This window comes from Cavia porcellus, unplaced genomic scaffold (genome assembly GCF_034190915.1).
Source record: "Cavia porcellus strain 051 isolate PalLab524CR breed Dunkin Hartley unplaced genomic scaffold, mCavPor4.1 scaffold_11, whole genome shotgun sequence".
Taxonomy (NCBI): domain Eukaryota; kingdom Metazoa; phylum Chordata; class Mammalia; order Rodentia; family Caviidae; genus Cavia; species Cavia porcellus.
The window spans coordinates 28,203,103-28,213,098 of NW_026947494.1; the positions used below are offsets into that span (position 1 = coordinate 28,203,103).

At 39.4% G+C, this 9,996-nt stretch overlaps 1 protein-coding gene across 1 annotated transcript in view; it reads right to left on the bottom strand.

Moving 5' to 3' along the window:
* The window catches only part of Adamts12 (ADAM metallopeptidase with thrombospondin type 1 motif 12), a 286,768-nt gene that overhangs the window by 175,979 nt on the left and 100,793 nt on the right, over positions 1-9,996 (bottom strand). The window lies entirely within an intron of this gene.

Here is a 9,996-nt window from a genome sequence, read left to right on the forward strand (position 1 = left end):
ATGACTTGCTCAATTTCAGATTTCTCAGCTGAAAAAATGGGGAAAACTCAAAGTTTCTTTGGAGAGTAAATGAGTTAATTCATGTAACACTCTTAGTAAAGGGCCTGAATCATAGTTTTAACTTCGTTATTACACACTTTCCAAACCCCTGAATTTTGTGTATTAGGGGTACAACTTTTGACTCAAGATAGCAGTTCAGTGAATGTCACCCTCACAGAAACCAACCTGGAAAATAGAAACTTCAGGGAAAGTGTAAAAGGCACTCAAATTCAAGCTCCGCTCTCCACTCCTTAATGACCCAGGACTGCTCAACTCTGCAGGTGAATCTAAAAATCCACTGAGCCATTCCCACAGGCAGGCATCAAGAGGAGATTCCTGAAACAGGAAGTCCCTCTTATTGAGCAGCCCTTGCCTTGAATGTCTTTCCAAAACATTCACCTCAGTGTAACAAGACATTCATATAAATCTCACAGTTGGCTTCTTATTTTGATTATTAACCTCAATACCTTTAATAACAGGGATAATGGAGTTAGAAAGCACTTCACTGAGAATCACAGGACTAGCTGTGTAACCTTGAACAGGTTACAGAAACTTCATGAACCAGAGTTCTCATTTATAAAAGGGCTGGTAGAATAAAATAAGGTGGAGCTTGAGAATGTGCCATATTTTACAGATGCACAGGGTGATACCTCAGCAACGCCAATAGTTGTCGATCTAACTTTAAATTTTTTTGCATGCTGATATTTCTAGGAGACATGAGTTTTTTCTCAGAATCTTTCTCTGAGCAGAACCCTTGAGACAGGAAGAATTGTCAAGGCTCAGAGAGTGATATGAAATAATTTCAGTTATAACAAGTAAAAGCAGACTCCATGCCGTGCTCAGATTTGGTTCCATCACTACTCTGAATCAGAGCCCAGGCATCAGGAGAATGTGGGCCTGTCAGTAATGAGGCTCATTTGTTCTATGGAAACAAAGCAGATATCCAGGATTCATTAGAAACAGCTGGGCTGGGGGGCCCATTGTGCACTATCAACTCAACACTGATGTTCTTGAAGGAGAAAAACAAAAAACACCAAAGGAAGGATTTATTGAGATCATCAGGCTCAAATTTTGGACCCAACTGGTGCAAAATAAACAAGCAGGACTCCACGGCTGAACATGGAAATTATTTGATGGACAACATGAATGACAGTCCCTGAGAGCCAAATCTTTTCCCAAAAGATTTCCATCCATTTGTACTCCTCCACATGGTAATCCTTGCCAGAGGAACATGGGGACAACCTCTTCAGCCTCAGGATTTCTCAGAAGCTTGGTAGAGACATAGATAACCTGAGGATTTGCCAGCTGAGGGGAAACACGAGATAGCACACACACACACACACACACACACACACACACACACACACGTGGGACTGGTGACCCCAGGATCCTGAGTGTCATGAACAAGAAAAAAGGCAGAAGAGTGAGTGAGTGAAGAAACATCTTTGGTTGTGGAGAGTATGAGGTGGGAGATTCTCAGTCAAGCTCTTCACATCTCTTTTCCAAATAAAAAACACAGCTTTGTGTATCTGGATGTCCCTTGAAAGCCTCATGCATCCCAGGGATTTTTTTCAGAGGCATTTAGAGTGTGTGACTTATTTGTGGTGCAATGGTGGTATCAAGGGTGCTGGAATTAAGGGTGGGTGACTGTTGAATCAGTCCACTGATTGGACAGGCACCCCCCTAATCCCAGAAGACTGGATACTATAGAAGGGACAGAAGATGCTTATCTTTCCTTCTCTTACTTGCTTGCTTTTGCTGTCTTCTACCACCATGAATGGTTGCCTTCTGCCATGTTCCACTCTATGTTGGAGCCAGTCAACTGTGGACTGAAATCTCTACAAAATGTGAACTAAATAAACTTTTCTTCCCTTAACTTTGGATGTCAGGTCTCATTGTCTCAACAATGAGAAAAGTAACTAAGATATCTGGTATCCAGGGTCTTATCAGCTAACAAGAATCAGGTCACATTGGAAGGAATCACATAGTTTGCTTTTTTGCTGGATCCACAATTCCTGAAATGAGCCGCCTCACAAAATCACCTTTTTCTGGCACCATCTCTGGCTTGAACCAAAAGAGGCCCTCTCTGTCCCAGTCTTCCCTGGAACCTGCTCACTTCTCTTTTTTCTTTTATACTTTTAGATGAAAATGGGAATGAGATTGAGGAAAAGCATCAATTCACTAAGGACTTATTCTCTTTATTCAAAAGAACTTTGGTAGAATGAGCTGGAATCCAACAACTTAGTTACTTTTCTTTTTGCTGAGACAAAATATCCGACACTTGCAAGTTAAGAGAGAAAATGTTTGTCTCAGTTTGTAGATAATTTAGTCCATTTTCAGCTGTCTCCAAGGCAGGGTAACATGTCAGAAAAGCATTGCAGTGGAGAAACCGTCCATGGTGTGTCAGGAAGAAGGTAGAAAGCAGCAAGCAGCAGCAACCTTGCTTTCTTTCTGTCCCTTTAAATTTCAACCAGGACACGGGCCACTCACACCCAACATGGAGTTTCTATTATTTAGACTTCTAATCCCAGTATCAGACCCTTAATCCACATTCACATACCCTAATCAAGCCACCTTCAAAACTTCCCCATCTATGATTGCATGAGACTTTGTGGGGACATCTAGATACAAGCTGTAACACTCAGAAAAGAACAAACTCTCCCTTTTATCTCTTGTTATCTAAGCTTCTTCCCCCCAAGTATCCACAAATCTTAACTTTAAATAGCCATACATATTTCATGAAGGGACCACCCAAAGGGAGAAATTAAACATTACCAGCAACTAAGAGACTCTCTTTTCCCCTTGCAGTCAATAACATTCTCCAAGGGTAGCGATATCTGAGTTCTAACACCAATGAATTAGTTTTAAATCTATCCTTACTCTTTACATGATGCATTATTTGACACAAAAGGAGGGTTCTCCTGGTTCAAGTGCATAGGACTGGCTAATGGAGAAGATTTTATGAAGGCAAAAAGACTTCCCAAGGCTTATTAAATCAGACATCAAATTTTCTGAGTCAGAAAATGGGAAGCTCAGGTGGTGGGAATGAGACAAGGGGTCTAAGTGCATTGCTTTGAATCTGTTGACACTGAATCTCTCTCTTAAGAAAGACAACCACAGACTCCTTAAGACAATCTCAGACTGAGAATAGTTGCCCACAATCTTTCCTTCCTCCCCTCAGTGTTCTTACAAGTATTAGTCATCTGGATGAATGTGACAGTACCCTTCAGACAGCAACAACACTTTGGGATCCAGGTGGAACTTGGTTGTTCCATCATAAAATGAAGTAGTGAATAGGATGTTTTAGAGTCCCAGAGACTAGAAACCTTGAAGAGTCCCCAATCCCATGCTCTCAAGAGTACCACAGTAAAGCCTAGAAGCCTGATAGGTAAGAATCCATGATGTTGTAAAAGAAATTTGAATGGCACCTTCTGAAGTTGTGCACCTTAAGAGCACTGTCAAAACTTAATGAACTTTTTATTCTCGATAGGAACAATATGACCAACATATTCTGAAAGGAAGAACAAAAGAAAATGGTTTTGGATAAAATAAATTGTCCAAGATACTCACTGTAATGCATAAAGTACTGAAAAAGTTACCTCCTCCTATTACATAGATAAAAAAGAGGATAAATGAATACCTCCAAGTCCTCCTTTTTTTCTGGAGTATCGATCTGCATTTTTGTATGACCAACTTGTGCTAAGAACTCTGCAAAGAATAATGGTCCCTGTATTCAAAGTTAGGAACCTAGCTAGGAAGACAAGCCTGATGTTCTTTAAACTGAAGGAGAAGCATTAGCAAGCCCTAGGATTTACATGATGCTGCCTCAGCCCAAGAGACCAGTCCAGAGCCTCTGAAAGCACTGGGCCTAGAGTCCAGAGCTGCAGATCTCACCTCCACTGCACAGAGCACCCACAGCAGTAGCACTTCTGTTGGAGCTGTGGATCATGGTGCTGTTTTCATATAGAGGTCAAGGAAAATGGCTGCCTTTAGAGACCAAAGGAAAAACTGAGTTTCTACTGTCTGCAAAGCACTTGGTTCAGTCCTAAAGCCACCAGAGGCTCCCAGAATGATAAATTTTCTTGTTGATTGTTTGCTAGATACAATAAAATTTTTCTAATTAATTGCTAGCCAGGGCCATAAATCAGTAAGAAAAATAAATAGTCAAGGGATTATAGAAACCTTGTCATAAAGGAGAAGTAAGGATGACGTCCTTGAGAAGACTCCCCTAGCACACTAATCCTCTGCCATAATGCCAAAGAGCATCCTGACTGCCCTCCATGGAGACAAAAAGCACAATGACTGGTAAAACCATGACTCTGAAGATACTTCTCATAATCTTGACAACCCTAATGATTCATGTAACTTGAAGAGATATGGGCTTGCGTCAAAAAGGCGTTTTTTAGTGCCTCCATCTGGTAGTTACCAGCTGCCAGGCAAGTGTCAAGGAATACTGAATACCTGGTCCTTCTGTCCCAAACCAGTGTTGTTTATAGAAATCACTGTAATGAAGCTGTTATCCATACAATCCAATTCAGTGGCTGCCAGCCCTATGTGACTCACCCTGGAGAAAGGTGATGAGTTGTTGTGCAAGAGATGTGACTAATATGACAGAGAACTGACAAATTTTAAATGAAAATTTAACTTTAGTATCATTTAACTTTAGTATCTTACATTTAAATAGCCATGATATTTAGTGGTTACCATATTGCACTGCTTATTTCTAGAAACTGGCCAACCAACTAGGCATAAGCATCCTCATTATCCAGAAAATAATCTTGCACTAAAAGGCAAATCATGACTTTTTTTTTTACTATAATAATTTGCTTTTATGAACAAGCATACAGAAGCCAGATTGGGAACGTCAATGTACTCCTCACAGACTTCAGAGAGCTGAAGAAAGATTAAATACTCAATATTTGCCAAATTAAAATAAATCGCTGGGAAAAAATTTACACAAAGGCTATGTGAGGGGGCTGCCACTTTTCCAAAGCCAGAGGAAAGGCACATAAAAACCCAAGCAGGAGCTGGAATTGGGGTTGTGATCACAAAGAACTGGAAGCTGGACTGCACTTCTAAAGTGTTCTGCCCTCGACAGCCCTGGAAAACCAACCTGAATAGCCTCCCACCTCCAGATGTTCTTTAGAAGAGCATGCCATAACCCTACTGTAGGGAAGGAGAGTACACCCACTTACTGGCTAGTGGAGTTTCACTGAGTTCAGAGACTAAGTAGTAGGAAAAAAATATATTATTTAAAGAAAAATGGACAAAATAGGTCCCCAAAAGGCATAAGATTAGAAAGTTATGACAGGATTTTACAGATACAGCATGAGTTGTGTGATCTTCACCAAATTGCTTAACACACAGTGCCCTAGTTTTCTCATCTGTAAAATGGGTCCAAATCTACATTGACCTGCATGATTGTAACTCTCAGAGATATTGCATGTAAAATGTTTTGCAGACACTACAGCATAGAATATGTATTCAATAAATACTCGGTATTTATTGAGTATTTACTGAGTCAACTGCTGAGCTTGTTTTAGTTGCAAGGAATTTAACTTCTCCAGGTCTCAGTTCTCTCATCTGTTAAACATGAGTAGTGACAGTAACTTATTAAAGAACTTATTTAAAGTTGCCATGTGTATTAAATGTTTAGACATGTGTCAGCATATTGAAAGTGCCTTATAACTGTTAGCTGTTAGCTGTTATGATAATTGAAGGACTGTTCCTTTAGATGCCTGGGGTAGAAGTTGAGGGCATCTATGAAAATTCAGAGATATATTTTTAGAAGTTACTACTTGCCACACTGGTGAAAGTTGTTCATTATTGCAACAGGCAGAGAGGCGCTACCCAAAGGCTAGAAGGGAAGGATGCCAGAATGTGGTGGTCGTGATAATGAGTGATCTTTTTTCCAGAAGGTGGAGCCCAGACTGTGACATTTGGTCTGTCAGCCTGATGATTGAAGCACTGATCCTTCAGCAGAAGTAGGAAGTGAAGTTGATAGTGGGGAGGCTGGGAAGGGAGTTGTTTTTAAAGCTAGAATACAGGGTTGGAAGCTAGCACAGTAAACAGTGGGAAATCAGAAGAGATTGAGCACACAGTGAGAGAATTCACAGATGCTTTTTTTTCATTTTTGATTCTCTTGGAGCTGGACACCAGGGCCAATGCTTCTAATTAAATCTATACCACCAGAAGCATTTCTCAGACTGGAAGGTTGGTTTTAGGACACTTGTCAGAGAGAAACACAGTTCAAAAACTTGGATTTCTTTAAGTGAGCATTTAAAGCTGAAATCTTCAGTCAACATAATTTGCAAGTATCAAGGTCAATCATGGGTGGCCTTGTCTTGCTACCAGAAGCAGAATCTGTAGTAGATTTTGTCTCTGTAGAGTAGAAAAAGCCAAACTTTGGAGCAAAGTCTGCATTCAACACTCAATTCTGGCACTAACAAACAAACAATGTACCTTTGTACAAGCAATTTAGCTTCTCTGAGCCTGTTTCCTCATCTGTAAAATGATGATGACAATGTACTTCTTGCTGAGGAGTTATATTAAAAACTGAATGAGACACCATACAGAGCTGACTCCAAACAATCCCTAAACCCTCATAATGTTTCTTGATGAATTTTTCACACTTATGCTATCTTAACTGTAACTAAATAAATTACTTCCTAATCTTGAAGTATGGATAACACAATGGTTTATTTCTTGAAATACTCAGTTTTAGGTTCTAGATGAAAGTCTTTCGCTCAGTAAGGATAGAGACGCTGCTTCTGAATTAATTCTTTTTGTTTCTCACTTGATAATGCATACTTAGAACTGAGTGCATTATTGTATTACACTTCCCAAGAGGTATGCCTATTGTTCTTCCAGAAGAAAGGTAAGTCATGGACAGAAGGGCAGTAACTGAAGTCACTAAACTTCCTTCTGTTTATTATTTTTATTTTTGAGACAGGGTCTTCATAGGTAGTTTAGGCAGTATTTGAACTCACTGTGTAGCTCAAGGTGACGAACTCCTGGTGATCCACCTTCCTTAGTCTCTTAAGTGCTGACATTACAGGCGAGCGACCACACTCAGGAAACCTGGTTTTTAGAAATTGAAAATCTAACCACCAAGGCAATGAGGTATCAGATCACTCAGTACTGCAAGTATTCTCTAATTTTAGTGCATAAAAGAATCATAGGAAGAGCTTATTAAAACTGCATAGGCTCAAGAGCATTACCCAAAGAATCGTAATTTTGGTGTGATGTCCTAGAATGGGCAACTACCCAGCACACTGGTGTTTCTGACAGTTAATTCTTACATCACACTTTTAATAACACTGTGCTTTTCCATCATGTAGTACTTGATTTTTACTCCCTAAATCCAAACTGGCATAACACTAAGGATCTTGAAAAACTCTAATAATAGATTCTATTAAGAGGATGTTTCAACATGACAATTGTTTAGAATAATTCTCTGAATTTGAGATTCACAGAGAGTATTTCTAACCTCTAGGGCAATGCAGCTCAAGGCAATGGAAAATTTCTCCTTAATAAATTTAGAAACCATTATAGTAAGTAGATACCCTAACTGAGTAAATGTCTCAAATTTTAAATAGGAAACACTTCTGTTTCAAAAAGGAAATAGTCTGGAAGAAGCTAACCAGACATAAATGCTGAATAACCTTATTGAAGCTATTCTCAAAAATTAGAACAGTGATATTCATGACACCTCAAACTGTACCCCAAAACAGACCACAAAATCAAGGAGCGTTAACTAAGAGGCACTGTAGCAACCCCAAGACTCAGCAGAACTTTTCTTGAACTCTGTCCTAAGGGATAGGGTGGGAGCATCACAGATGACATGATCTTAGAAAATAGACTTGCTAGCCTTGAGCAAAAAGAGAGATGTTGGGACCATTTCTGATTTACACTCCTTTCCTCTCAGTTATTAAAAGAGCTTTCTCCTTTTCAGAATTTCTGCTTTTTCTTTTTTACAATAACCCTCAGAGTAGCTATATTCATGTACCCGTGTTTGTCATACTTCACTAGAAAATGAGATATTCAACAAAAAATGAACAGAAAAAAATGCTAGCACTTTAAAAGCCCAGAATGCATGTTACTAGGGGGAACAATGGGAGACAGCTGGCTTCCAGAAGTGAAAGCATTCTCCCCACGGGAGCAGAAAGCCCTCATGGTGGATTTAGCCAAATGACACAGCTCTGTATTTCATGATCCCCTGGCAGGTCATCATTTTCATCATCCTTCACTGGAAGGACACTTGACCTCAGCTTTTCTCCCTCCCTGATGAGCAAGGATCCCTGCTGGGGGAGCACTCCCACCCTCGAGGAAGAGCACAGCCGCCATTCACAGCTGTGCTGCAGTCACCAAGGCGATTGATTCTCTTCTGTGCTGTGGGATCTGAAATGCAATGTTCCAGGACATTTAACAATGAATCAAGCAAAGGAGAACATCATCTTTGAATGTTTACTGAAGGAACTCATACTATGTTCACTTTTAGGAAGAAACTATTGATCTAATAAGGAGTAATGATTTTTTTGGAATTGAATTGAAGACCTTGCACTTGCCAGGCAAGCACCATGCCACTGAGCTATATCCCTGGTTCCTAAGGGAATCACTTTCTTATGTAGGGCTGAATAAAAATATTTTTTTACTCCATTGTTTGATATGGCATCCAGGAAATGATCTTCAAAATTGGGGAAAATATATAGGAACCACATGGAAGATGAACGGTCTCTGAGTTCCTCAAAGTTTAATAATTTTTTCTTAAACATTCCATGTTCAAATTTTTAAATTATCCTCAGAACATCTTATTTAGCTGCTTATTATTTCTTTCTTTGTAATTCAAAATCTAATCAACTTTAACATAACCTTTTGTATTTATATAATAAATTATTATAAAAATAACTTCATACATGCTTTGTTAAGGTTTGAATCTAAAATGGCTCCTAAAAGTTTCAGAGGTAGGGCTTTAGCAAATGATTGGAACACGGGGTGCCATACTCATCAGTGAATTAACCCAATGATGAGATGATAGCGGAATGAACTACTATGAGTTGGGGCCCTTTTGGAGGAATTGAGTCACTGAGTATGTGACTTAGAAGTATATATTCTTGTTCCTAGCTCCACCCTTCTTATCTCTCTGTGGGTCTTCCTCTTCCCCTCCTCCTTTCTGACTTCCATGAGATAAACAGCTTTCCTCTACTAGGTCCTTCCACCATGATGTTTCTGCCCTAGACTTAGCCAATCATGGACTAAACCCTCCAAAACTATGAGTGTTTAAATCATGTATGTCAGATATTTTGTTACACTGATAGCAAAGTTGGCCAATATATACTTTAAGCACATGGCTTAAACCATGATATTATAAAAAGCCAGTTATGAAAAACAATAATCTTTTATTTTTATCTCTCCCAGTACACAGAGGTCGTGACTTTTGACTGCTTTACTCTACTCTTCTGGAAATTATCTCCACTTTTCTAAATAACATGCTGCCATTGCTTCATCAGCTTTAGACACTATCTGAAGTGTTCTACCTAGTGTTATTGACTAGGATTTAGCTCCCTTCCACAAACACTCTCTGTTTTCCTGTATAATTTCTTTAGTCACACCAACATAAAAGACTGCATTAAAACAATGAAATTCAATAACAACACTCAGTTAGTATGTATTGATATATCTCATGAGTCCGTGTCTGCTCTGATAGGTTGATCTTTATGGCATTACAGGTTTCCTTTTTTTTTTGTACAGCTTTTTTGTTCTTCTTAGACTTTCCACTTAGTTTTCTTTTCTTACTACATTGTCATCCTTGTTGCAATTGTTCCCTTTAAGTCTCCAGCACATCAGGGAGCATGCTGCAGAGTTCCTCCAGTCTCCTGCAGAGATTCTCTGGAGCTCTCCATCACCCTCTCCAAAACTGGACTAGCAGCTCAAAACCAGCATTTGATGATCATCCAG